Raw genomic sequence first — 11888 nt, forward strand, 5'->3', positions numbered from 1 at the left:
AATGGTAAGAAGAACCATAGTCTAACACCTCCCAGATGCTTACTTACTTGGGGGTGCACTTAGACTCTCTCAGCCTGAGGGCGAGGCTGACATCCTCCAGGCGAGAAATGCTTTCATCTCTCCTGCACCCTGTTGTCCCCCAAGCGAGAGTAACAGCTCTATCTGTCATGCGTTTACTGGGAACAATGTCAGCCAGCCATGTCGTAGTTCCCCTTGGTCTCCTCCATATGAGGACGCTCCAGAGGTGGTTCGGCTGTCTGCATCTCGACCCAGTGCGCCACAGGGGGCGCGTGCTCACGGTCCCTCCCTCGGTCCAGTCAGTCTTGGAGTACTGGGGAACTCCCAGTGTGCCGACAATGGGAGTTCCCCTTGGCAGAGTCACGTCACACGTCCACAGGCTGTGGGAGGACGGTGGGATCTGTAGAAAGAAATTCTTGGTAAAATGATATAGTGCTATGTTAGGTATTTGCAAAACTGTTCAAATAATTGTTTAATCTGTTTGACCTTTGGAAAGACTTGACCTGTGGCCATGAACTGCTTGTGAGTAGGTGCAGAGAGAGAGACTCAAAACAACAGGAAGGGTGCGCAGGCAGAATGTGAAGACAGGGCTGTCTGCAGCCAGAGATGTAAGTGGGTAAAAGGTCTTATTGTTGACATTTACTAATAATATATGAAATGCTTGGCCTTCTATAATCAATATTGTAATCTGCATTAGCAAATATATTTACAGGATTATTTTAGTATCAAAGAGTGTAGGAGACTTGCAGCTGCCAATAGCAGAACCTGTAAAGCAATCTCCAGGAAACCACAACCGGAACTAGGGCTTAGCAATGCTCCTAGTGACAGGAGTAGACGGGAAGTGAGTTAAGGGGGGCCTTCTCTAAAACTGTCTGAGCTTAGGGCATTCAAAGGTCAGGATGTGTTCTTAGAATTTTACAGATGAAAACTGCCTGGGGACAAGATCATCAAATGAGGGGTCAGAACGAGGTCAACCGACCAACCAGGGAGCGAGGATGAAGGACATCGCGGAGGACGTCAGATCTACCATCATATGCATATTTCAAAACTGTATAATTAGACTGGGTTCAGGAGTCTAGGCGTTCCCCTGCTCTGAAGGCAGTTGGAACGGTTTTGCTGTTGTTTGGTAGGGCCTCAGAGAGACGGAACCCAGAGCTCTGTAAATTGCTTTTCTTGAATATTTTTCCTGAAATATTGATTGTAATAAATATTTTAAAAGACAGATTTGTCTTTGACCATTCTTCATCAAGAACATGCAGGACTGGCTTCAGTCCATCACTTCGCACCGGTGCTGAGGGGCAGACACGTCATGGTGCGCTCAGACAACACAACAGCCGTTGCATACATAAACCGGCAAGGCGGTGTTCGCTCTGCCCGGCTGCTGGAAATTGCACGGGAACTCCTACTCTGGGCTCATCGAATCCTGCTCTCCATCAGAGCCTTGCACATCCCCGCCGAGCAGAACCGCGCCGCAGACTTCATGTCACGGGGCGGACCCCAGACCAGCGAGTGGAGGCTGAATCCGGCCCTAGCTCAGACACTGTGGGACAGGTTCTGCCGAGTGGTGGCAGACCTGTTCGCAGCACACGGGAATGCACAGTGCTGCCTCTGGTTCTCACTGTACGCCAAGGACGACCCGCCTCTAGGGGTGGATGCCTTCGCTCACCACCACTGGCTGAGGGGTCTCCTCTACGCGTTCCCCCCAGTCTCATTAATCCCATGCCTCCTCTCACGCATGCAAGACGAGCGGCTGCGCGTCCTCCTGATAGCTCTGGAGCGCACGAGCGCAGCTTGGTTTCCGACCATGGTTCAGTTGCTGGCGTGAGATCCCTGGAAACTCTCCTCGCAGGGAGACGCACTCTCTCAGTTCGATGGCGCGATCCAGCAGCTCCCCGTGATAGGCCAGTGGCTGTGGGCCCGGCCCCTGAATGGGAACGACTGGAGAGCATAGGATTGCCTCCAGCGGTGGTGCACACTATTCAGTATGCCAGAGCATAGTCAACAACGGCGTCTTATGCTGCAAAGTGGTCGGCTTTTCAGCGATGGTGCATGGAGAAAGGCACAGTTCCTACCTCCTGCCCGGTGGCTGAGGTGCTGACGTTTCTACAGACCCTGGTTGAAAGAAACCTGGCTCTGTCTACCGTTAAAGCGTATGCCGCCGCCATTTCATGATGCCATGAAGGTTTTGGCGAGAGAACTGTATTTGTACACCCGCTGGTAAAATGCTTTCTCGGGGGTGTGGGCAGACTGAGACCTGTGATGCGCACAACAGTGCCACAGTGGAATCTGCCTCTGGTTTTACACGCGCTCAGCGGGCCTCCTTTTGAGCCCATGGCACACATCTCTCTCAAACATCTCTCCCTGAAAACAACACTCCTCCTAGCCTTGACTTCGGCTAAGCGCGTGGGCGATCTGTGTGCACTTTCTGTCTCACCGGCATGCCTCCTTATCCACGGAGACAGTAGTGCAGCCATTCTCAGACCGAACACCGCGTATGCACCTAAGATTATATCATCCTTTTACCAATCCAGGGTTATTTCTCTGGATTGGTTCTTCCCTCCTCCTCACAGAGACGAGGCAGAGAGGAACTTCCATGCCCTCTGTCCGGAGCGCGCTTTGTCCCATTACGTGGAGCGCACGGCAGCTGTCAGGCAGACATAACAGCTGTTTGTGCATTACAGGAGCCGCTCTCTTGGGCAGCCTTTAACAAAACAACGGCTGTCTCACTGGCTGTGTGAAGCTATTACACAGGCTTAGGTTGGTATGTCTCATTATCCAACATGCTATTTTTTAGGGTGGCGAGCTTAGGTCACAGTGGCAGTTATACTGCTGCTGCGGACCTAATTGAGGACAGCCCAGTGCAGGGCACAGGGCATGAAAGAATCTCTTCAGGACTGCGCATGCGCGAGGGATAAACCCAATAGCGACAGCTCTTAGAGGGCTACGCCTATACTCATAGAAGCTTGGGTTACTGTACGTAACTATCTTTAATAGACCTGGGTGCAAGTACATGAGGTACGATCAGATGACTTCACACCTGAAAATGCCATGTGTAACCCGGATGTGCTGGCCCAGCTCAGATACCTCTGGACCAGCCTGTCATCCTCCACTGGTCAGCATCTCTCTTATGTTTTAAGTGAGTTTTGTTCACTAAGAGCTGAGAAACAAAATATCTCTGACATAACTATGAGCTTTTCATATCAACACTATCATTCATCTTTTTGTGGAGGATATACTTGGGCAGAAGATCAAAGTGTATATGTTAAATAGCGTAAACAATTTTGTAGTGCAGGACTAGAATGACATACGGTCCCCTCTATTCATTGGCAGCTAGAAAATATCTACTGATACAGAATTGAGTCAATTTAACTTTATTCAGTGGTTATTCAAAAGAATTCTAATTTGTCAACTATTGTAGCAGACCGTGTTGAGCACTCATTACAATTCCATTCTTATGTCTATGTCCATCTTTGTGGATAAATACTTTTCTTCTTTGTTTTATTAGTTTGTGAAACAGTAGAACCAAAACTTAAAAATGAGGCAGGAATTTAGTATCTAAAAACATCATTCAAGCCTTAAAAGGGCAGTAATTTAATGCATGAAATCTTACACGTGCACTTTCATGTAGAAATATTGGAAATTACAAACATATGTTACCTACATTTTTCTTGTTACAACTCTCCAATGTCCCCTGGACAGTGGAAGATGTACTTTCCTCATGAATCCCCAAAGCTTCCCTGTGATACAGAGAAAGTCATTTTGACCCTGCTCTAATAAGGACATTAATTTTATCCTTGGAGAGCATCTGATTATTCTCTTCTTGTGCTCAAAACAAACATCTAATTATGATTCAGTAAGTTTGAGCATCTCACAACAATTACACATGGAACCTTATCAAAACAACAACCACCAAAAATTGGACAGCTGCTGAGATGTCTAAACTTGCTTTTGTCTGTTTTCACATGTAACACAACCGTAAGATATAAATCTATTACAAAAACTGTTTATTTAACTTAGTTTATGCAAAGTGATGAAACAACATTTTTCCCTAAAGGTATAATTATTGTTTAACCCGCCATGGTTGTAATGGGTCTATTGTGTCTTGCCTTCACCAGAGAATGCGGGTTAATGATCTTTGCTGTAACAAACAAATCCTTTACTGTTTAAACTTTAGACTAATTCATCTCTGTTGCACCCATTAACTCTTCTATCAATTAGAACATGACCTGCCATTCCAACTAAACTTTCTAACCTCCATTCCACCATCTGCCCTGCATTTAGTTTTTGTGTAATTAGGTGACAAATCTACGTTCCAACATGCTCTTATATCATCCCGATTCTCTACATTTTTTTGTTGTCTTAAAGTTTGTAGGTTTTATTGATTATTGTATCTGTACCTGGTGAATTTTCTGAATAAGCAACCAGACACAAAGTATCTGTAATGCTCATAACCATTAGCTTTTCATATAAACACTATCAGTTATCATATTGTGTTGTGGAGGATATACTTGGGCAGAGGAGGAAAGTGTAAATGTGAAATAAGTATATCAGTGTTGCAGCATAATAGACTGACAGACTGTTCCCTGTATTCTATACAAAACGGCTACAAAATATCTACTGATATAGAATTTAATAAATTAAACAGTATTCAGTGGATATTGTGATTTCAAATATTCCAATTATAGTACTAAAACTTATAGTGCTGTCATAGATTAGAGATTTGTCTCATTTGTGGTTCAGCTTGTACCATAAATATTAACACACTAGACCACAGACACTAATCATAATTCCATCCTTTATTCTACTTCCTCCCTTGTGGACAAATATCGTTTTCTTCCTCATTGTATTAGTTTTTCAAGCAGTAGAACTGAAACTGAAGCTGTCCATTATATGAAGAAATAAAGTGTACAGGCCTTACAAATGCAGACATTTTACATTAAATCTTAAAAATGAAAATGTTTGGCCTACTGTGAAATTCCTTTTTATAATCATGCAGATATATTGAGGAAAGATTTAAATGACAGGGCGAGACAAGCTAATACTGATATACTTTTAAATGACTAAAACCATGGAAAAGCAGGTGATAAATTATAAAAGTTTGAAAAAGCAGAGTTGTTTGCCAATTTTATTTATTACGACCAGTGGCAGGGTCCTGGTTTTTCTATAATGAATGACCTTTTTTTTCCCACTCTTCCCTTTACACAAACATTTCTTGCCTGCATTTTTGCTGTTACACCTCTCCAAATGTCTTTTCTTATGTTGATCTGTGCTGATTTTAGTTTTTCTTACCAGTGCCAGGGCTCTGTTTCTGATTTCTTTGGTTTTCAAAGAATATACAATAGGATTGATGCAGGGTTGGGAGCAAGAGGCCAGGGACAGGCTTAGCAATGGCTGGTCCTCGTGTACGGGACAAAATGTCCCGCTAACAGCATACAAGGGTTATGATCCTTAACAAAATACAGCAACAAGGATGATATGTTCGATACAAGTAGCCAAAGCTTTAAACTCGACTGTCATAAGATTTCATCCTGAAAACGGTCACCAGGATGCTGACATCAGACAAACAAATTAAAATAAAGGGTACAACAAGAATCAAGAAAGTAACTGAAGTGGCCATAGTCCACTGCATTGTGTAATCATTACAGGCGAGTCTATACACAGGTGAATAGTCACAGAAATACCTGAACACTTTGAGGGAATTGCAAAAAGACAATCGAATCATTATGCCTACTGCAAATGCAATGATTCCCAGAGTAAAACACCAAGTCAGACCAATAATATAAGACATGCTCCACAGTGTGTTGGTTGAGTTCTGACGCAGAGGGAAACATATTGCGATCATTCTGTCATAGGCAAGTATAGCAAGAGCCAATGACTCTAAAGTCACAAAAGCATAATAACTGTACATTTGTACCAGACATAAGTTAAATGGAACAAAGTTATCCTTCATGAGAAAAATCTTTATCATGCTGGGAATAATACTTGTGCTTAGGATTACATCAATTACTGCGAGGTTGCCCACAGCCAAAAATTTTGGAGTGTGTAAACAGTGATTAAAGACAGTTACATAGATCACCAAACAGTTAAACAGCACTGTGACCACATAAACAAATGCTAGAAAGATGATGTAGACACTAATGTAGGGTAATGTCTGTAATCCAGTAATATAGAAGCCTGGAGGATGAATGATAACAGAGTCATAACAGAGTTGCATCAAACTATTGAACAATTAAAGTAATCAAATCAGTCTGAGTCTGAAAATTGTAAATCCTCAGTTCAGTGAACCTATTTACAGCAAAAAGTGGCCCAGAAGTGACCGAGTTGAAGCCATTTATAAGATAACTAAATTTATTCGCAGTATGTACACAGGGAAAATAAGTGGGATGAGAGATGCAATGCATACTCTGATAAATGATTGTCTATCCTTTTGATTTATTTTATATCCACTACTGATGCTACTAAATATAACAGCTCATTTGCTGTTCTCCACTTTATAACTACTCAAGTTTTTCTTTTGTTGGAGTTCGCTGCTCCCCCGTCTTTAGCATTCCTGGCCTTTTCAACCTCTCTGCTAATTAGGAACAACTAACGCCCACGTTCGACTTACGAACTCATGGGATTCATCAACATAAGAACACAGATGTGAACAATTCTGTGGTTTAAGAACATGAATCAGATATGGACTTTTCTTAAGAACGACCTATGAAAAAATTTAACATTTAGGGAGATGTTGGTGAATGTGGCCCAGTGTATTTGTTTTCTATCTCTGTTAACCAATCATATGTCATTTGGGTCAGGGTGGTAGCAGAGGAATGTTTTTCTTTATGTTGTGGTGGCAATTTTTATAATAGCACCCCAACAATGTGCATGTTGGAAAACTAAATTATTTAAATTATTTGTAGAAAAATAATACTGATTATATACAACTTTCTTCATTATTTAAGTCAGAACAGTCAGTAAACCTGTGGGTCAACAATTTGGTTCCCAAAAGATAATTTTCAAATTTTCGGTTTGTTAGTTCTTTGCAGTCTTGCATGGTTGTGAACGTAGTTTTTTGCGTAAGCTCAGATTGTTAACATGTGCCATAGGAGAGGCTCTAAAATGAGCTACAAATTTTAAAGGTTTTGCATCAAGACCATCACCCCTGGTGATCCACCTTTACAGGTCACATGATGTGTAATGTGATGCATAGTCTATGTACAGTTATTGAGTATGAGATTAAAGTTCCTCCTCTTATTTCCTTACCATACTGTACCTTTTATTGTATCTGTACCTGGTGAATTTTGCTCAATAAGGGACCAGAAACAAAGTATCGGTAATCCTCATAACCATGAGCTTTTCATATAAACACCATCGGCTATCGTATTGTTTTGTAGAGGATATACTTGGGCAGAGGAGGGAAGTCTAAATGTGAAATAAGTATATTAATTCTGGAGCATAATAGACTGACAGACTGTTCCCTCTATTATATAAAAAAACAGCTAGAAAATGTCTACTGATAGAGAATTAAATAAATTAAACAGTATTCATTGGATACTGTGATTTCAGATTTTCTATATATAGCAGTAGACCTTGTAGTGCTGTTATAGATTAGTGACTTGTCTCATTTGTGGTTCAACTTCTACCATAAATATTAAAACACTAGGAGGGCAGCACTCGCAATTCCATTTTCTATTCTACTTCCTCCCTTGTGGACACATATCGTTTTCTTTCATGTTCTATTAGTGTTTTAAGCAGTAGAACTGAAACTGAAGCAGCTGCCATTTATGTATGATGAGGCAGGAATTTATTATATGGAAAAATAAAGTGTACAGGTCTTACAAATGCAAACATTTAATGCATGAAATCTTCAAAATGCAAAGTATTGACTTATTCTGACATCACCATTTATAGTCATGCACATATATTGAGAAAAAAATTAAATTACTAAAACAATGGAAAAGCAGGTGATAATTTTTTAAAGTTTGAAAAATATTAGGTACCGTTCGCACCACTCAGTGAGCGAACAAGAAAGAGGCGGACCCAGATAGCCGACTTCGGTACAAGCAGTGATTTATTATATACAGTGATGAAGGGAGCAACAATACACAGAGGGAAATAGTGCGTAGTCCTGTTGACGAGTAGTAGCCGGGTGTTTGACCAACCGCAGGAGGCGAGGAGATGGAGAGCTGGGCCGAGCTGCGTAGGCTGGGTCACTCCTGGACTGGTTGGTGGTGATGGTGGCTACTGAAGGTGGAGACAGAGAGATGAAGGCAATAGTGAAACAGATAGGCGACTGAGCATTGACCTGCCTGGGAGGGGAGAGTGGAGCCACGGTCTGGAGGAACAGTCCATGGGGAGAACACAAACAGTAGCTGGCTAGGGGATAAATACATACAAAACAGCGAAAAAGGCACAAAGAAAAATTGGCCTAGAGACTAGAATGAACTGGCAAGTGACTGAGGAGTGAAACCAGGTAATATAGTGAGTGACCTAATCAAGTGCAGATGGTGATAAGGGAGTGAGGAACAGGTGAACGTGATAATGTAATTGGGCAAGAGACAGTAGGAAAGGTGAAGGAGGCCAGAGCGGCCGAGCAAACCTGACAAAAAAGCAGTATTGTGTAACAATTTTATTTATTATGACCAGTAGCAGGGTCCTGGTTTCCCTAAAATGAACTTTTTTGTTGTAACACCTCTCCAATGTCTTTTCTTATGTTGATTTGTGCTGATTTTAGTTTTTCTTACCAGTGCCAGGGCTCTGTTTCTGATCTCTTTGGTTTTCAAAGAGTATACCATAGGATTGATGCAGGGTGGGGTACATGAGACCAGAGACATGCTTAGAAATGGTTGGCCCTCGTCAATGAAATGCAGATAAAGTTCAACATTAAAAATGGTAATGAGAGGAATGTAAAATACAGCAACAAGGATGATATGTTCAATACAAGTAGCCAAAGCTTTAACTCGACTGTCTAGAGATTTCATCCTGAATACAGTCACCAGGATGGTGACATAAGACAAATTAAAGTAAAGGGTACAACAAGAATCAAGAAATTAAGTGAATTGGCCACAGTCCACTGCATTGTGTAATCATTACAGGCGAGTCTATACACAGGTGAATAGTCACAGAAAAAACTGAACACTTTGAGGGAATTGCAAAAAGACAATCGAGTCAATATACCTGCTGCAAAAGCAACAATTCCCAGAGTAAAACTCCAAATCAGACCAATAATATAAGACATGCTCCGCAATGTGTTGATTGAGTTCTGATGCAGAGGTGTTGATTGAGTTCTGACGCAGAGGGAAACATATTGCGATCAACCTGTCATAGGCAAGTATAGCAAGAGCAAATGACTCTAAAGTCACAAAAGTAAAGTAAACATACATTTGTACCAGACATAAGTTAAATGGAACAAAGTTATCCTTAATGAGAAATAATTTCATCATGCTGGAAATAATACTTGTGCTTAGGATTATGTCAATTACTGCAAGGTTGTCCACAGCTAAAAATTTTGGAGTGTGTAAACAATGATTAAAGACAATTACATAGATCACCAAACAGTTAAACAGCACTGTGACCACGTAAACACATGCTAGAAATATGATGTAGACACTGATGTAGGGTAATGTCTGTAATTCAGTAATATAGAAGCCTGGAGGATGAATGATAACAGAGTCATTTAAATCAGTCCTGAGAAATGACATAGTTGAACTCCACAAGCTGTGTGTTGGAGGACAGCCTCTGCCTAAAAGCTCTCCAGTCTAAAGAAAAGGGAAATCGTATCATATTGAACATTAAACCTCAACAGAGATAATCATAATTTTCATGCCAGTTGGATGAGCTTATTTCATTTTATATAAAATATATTCTCACTAAGTTCCAACATAGAGAATAAAAGTCAGTCAGCATTGCTTACATGATGTCCTCTTCAAGATTTCTTTGCAGCAGCTCTCATTGATTCTGCATCTAAAAGCAGTAGGCAGATGGCTGCATGTGTGACCCCTGGACAGTGGAAGATATACTTTCCTCATCAATCCCCAAAGCTTCCCTCTGATACAGAGAAAGTCATTTTGACCCTGCTCTATTAAGGACATTAATTTGATCCTTGGAGTGCATCTGATTATTCTCTTCTTGTGCTCAAAACAAGTATCTAATTATGATTCAGTAAGTTTGAGCATCTCACACCAGTTCTTTTAAAACACAAACGCATGCAACCCTATCAAAACAAAACACAGTAGAATAGCTGCTGAGATGACATCTAAACCTGCATTAGTGCCACTTTACATGCTATACAACTATAACAATTAACTATATTACAAGAACTCACAAAATGTTTTTTGAAGGTTTATCTATAATAAACAAAGGATGTATTTTTCCGTAAAGGTACAATTGTCTTTGAACAATGGTTCTAATGGACCGAATTGTAACTGCAATACTCAAATCCTTGGGGTAAAATGCATTGTAAATATGCCCATATGTAATATCTTGTTCCTGATTTTCTCTAAAATACTTTATATCTTGTTTTTATGTAGTTTTTAGTAGTTTTTCAGAAATCCTTGTGGCTGGAACACAGATTATCTCCCCCATCATGGTATTAATTATGAGAGTAATATTTTTGTTCTTGACATCCTCACTTGTCTCAAATACTATATTTTGTCTTGTTCTTAGGTATTTTTGATCTGTTTCTCAGGGACGAATTGTGGGAGGATTATTCTTGTTCTCAATTGTCTCTCAAATACTACATCTTGTCTGGTTTTTAGGTACTTTGGAATTTGCTTGGAACTTGTTTGCACTTTGTTTGTTTGTTTTTATGGTGTTTTGTTTGTTTGTTTGTTGTTCGCTCTCTACTGCTGCTGGAACACAGGAATTTCCCCATTGTGGGATCAATAAATTCCTTCATACCTACCCACCAATTTATTTGTCATCACCAGAGAATACTGGTTAATGACCTTTGTTGTAACATATGTTTTACTGTTAAAAAAGTGTTTGACTAATTAATCTTTATTGCACCTATTAACAATTCAAACAATTTAAACCTGACCTGCCACTCAAACTAAACCTTTTAATCTCCACTCCACCATCTGCACTTTATTTAACTTTGGTTTAATTAGGTGAAACATCTTCATCCTAACATGTTTTTATATCATCCTGATTCTGCACATTGCTTGTTGTCCTTAAGTTTGTAGCATTACAGGCCTTTTTAAGGGTATTTATGTCACTGCCTTCCATTCCATATTTTGACTTTGGATACCATAGGTTGTGATGTCGTCTGGACCCTGCAAGGAACTGTGAAATTTCTCACAAATGAAAACCATATAAAAATGAATAAACTGCCTTTTGAAGTCACTTGGTTATGTTTGCAAGATTTCTTGCACTGTAGCTCAATGAGCCCATCACAGATGTTTTGTAAAGGAAATATCATAAATTTTAATATTTGGTAGTGGGAGACCATTCATTTTTGTTACACAGACAAAGCTTTTAGAAGTTGAATTTTTGATGATAGTCTATCTTAACTCATATCTTGATTGAAACGAATCAACAAATGATTCACGGTGTTGAGTTAAAACAAGTTTAGAGTTTTAGAGGTACTGCTGGATGAATGCTGACACAACCATGTTCTTCTTCACATGGAGTGCCGAGGAGGCATAGGGGAAACACAGGGGTGACTCTGAGATGTCACACATGCACAAATATAATCCAAACACAGTAGCAGGTTTTACTGGTGTCCTAAAATCATAAACTGCAAAAATACACCAGTTGTTCAGTCTTCAATTTACAAACTTGTTTCCACATTATCTTTGAACACAGCTCCAGTAGTAAACACTGGCTAAAAGTGACACATGACTACTGAAATGGATCCTTTCACCTCATCTCAACAACATGGTACTCGG

At 40.4% G+C, this 11888-nt stretch overlaps 2 pseudogenes; both read right to left on the reverse strand.

Annotated features, from left to right (window-relative positions):
- Positions 1-4085: 4085 nt before the first annotated feature.
- On the reverse strand, positions 4086-6232 carry LOC109953404 (olfactory receptor 1M1-like; annotated as a pseudogene).
- A 2404-nt stretch (positions 6233-8636) lies between these two features.
- Positions 8637-9769, reverse strand: LOC109953405 (olfactory receptor 5P3-like; annotated as a pseudogene).
- Between the last annotated feature and the right edge of the window lie 2119 nt (positions 9770-11888).

The sequence above is a fragment of the Monopterus albus genome, unplaced genomic scaffold (assembly GCF_001952655.1).
Source record: "Monopterus albus unplaced genomic scaffold, M_albus_1.0 scaffold659.1, whole genome shotgun sequence".
In the NCBI taxonomy this organism is placed as follows: Eukaryota; Metazoa; Chordata; class Actinopteri; order Synbranchiformes; family Synbranchidae; genus Monopterus; species Monopterus albus.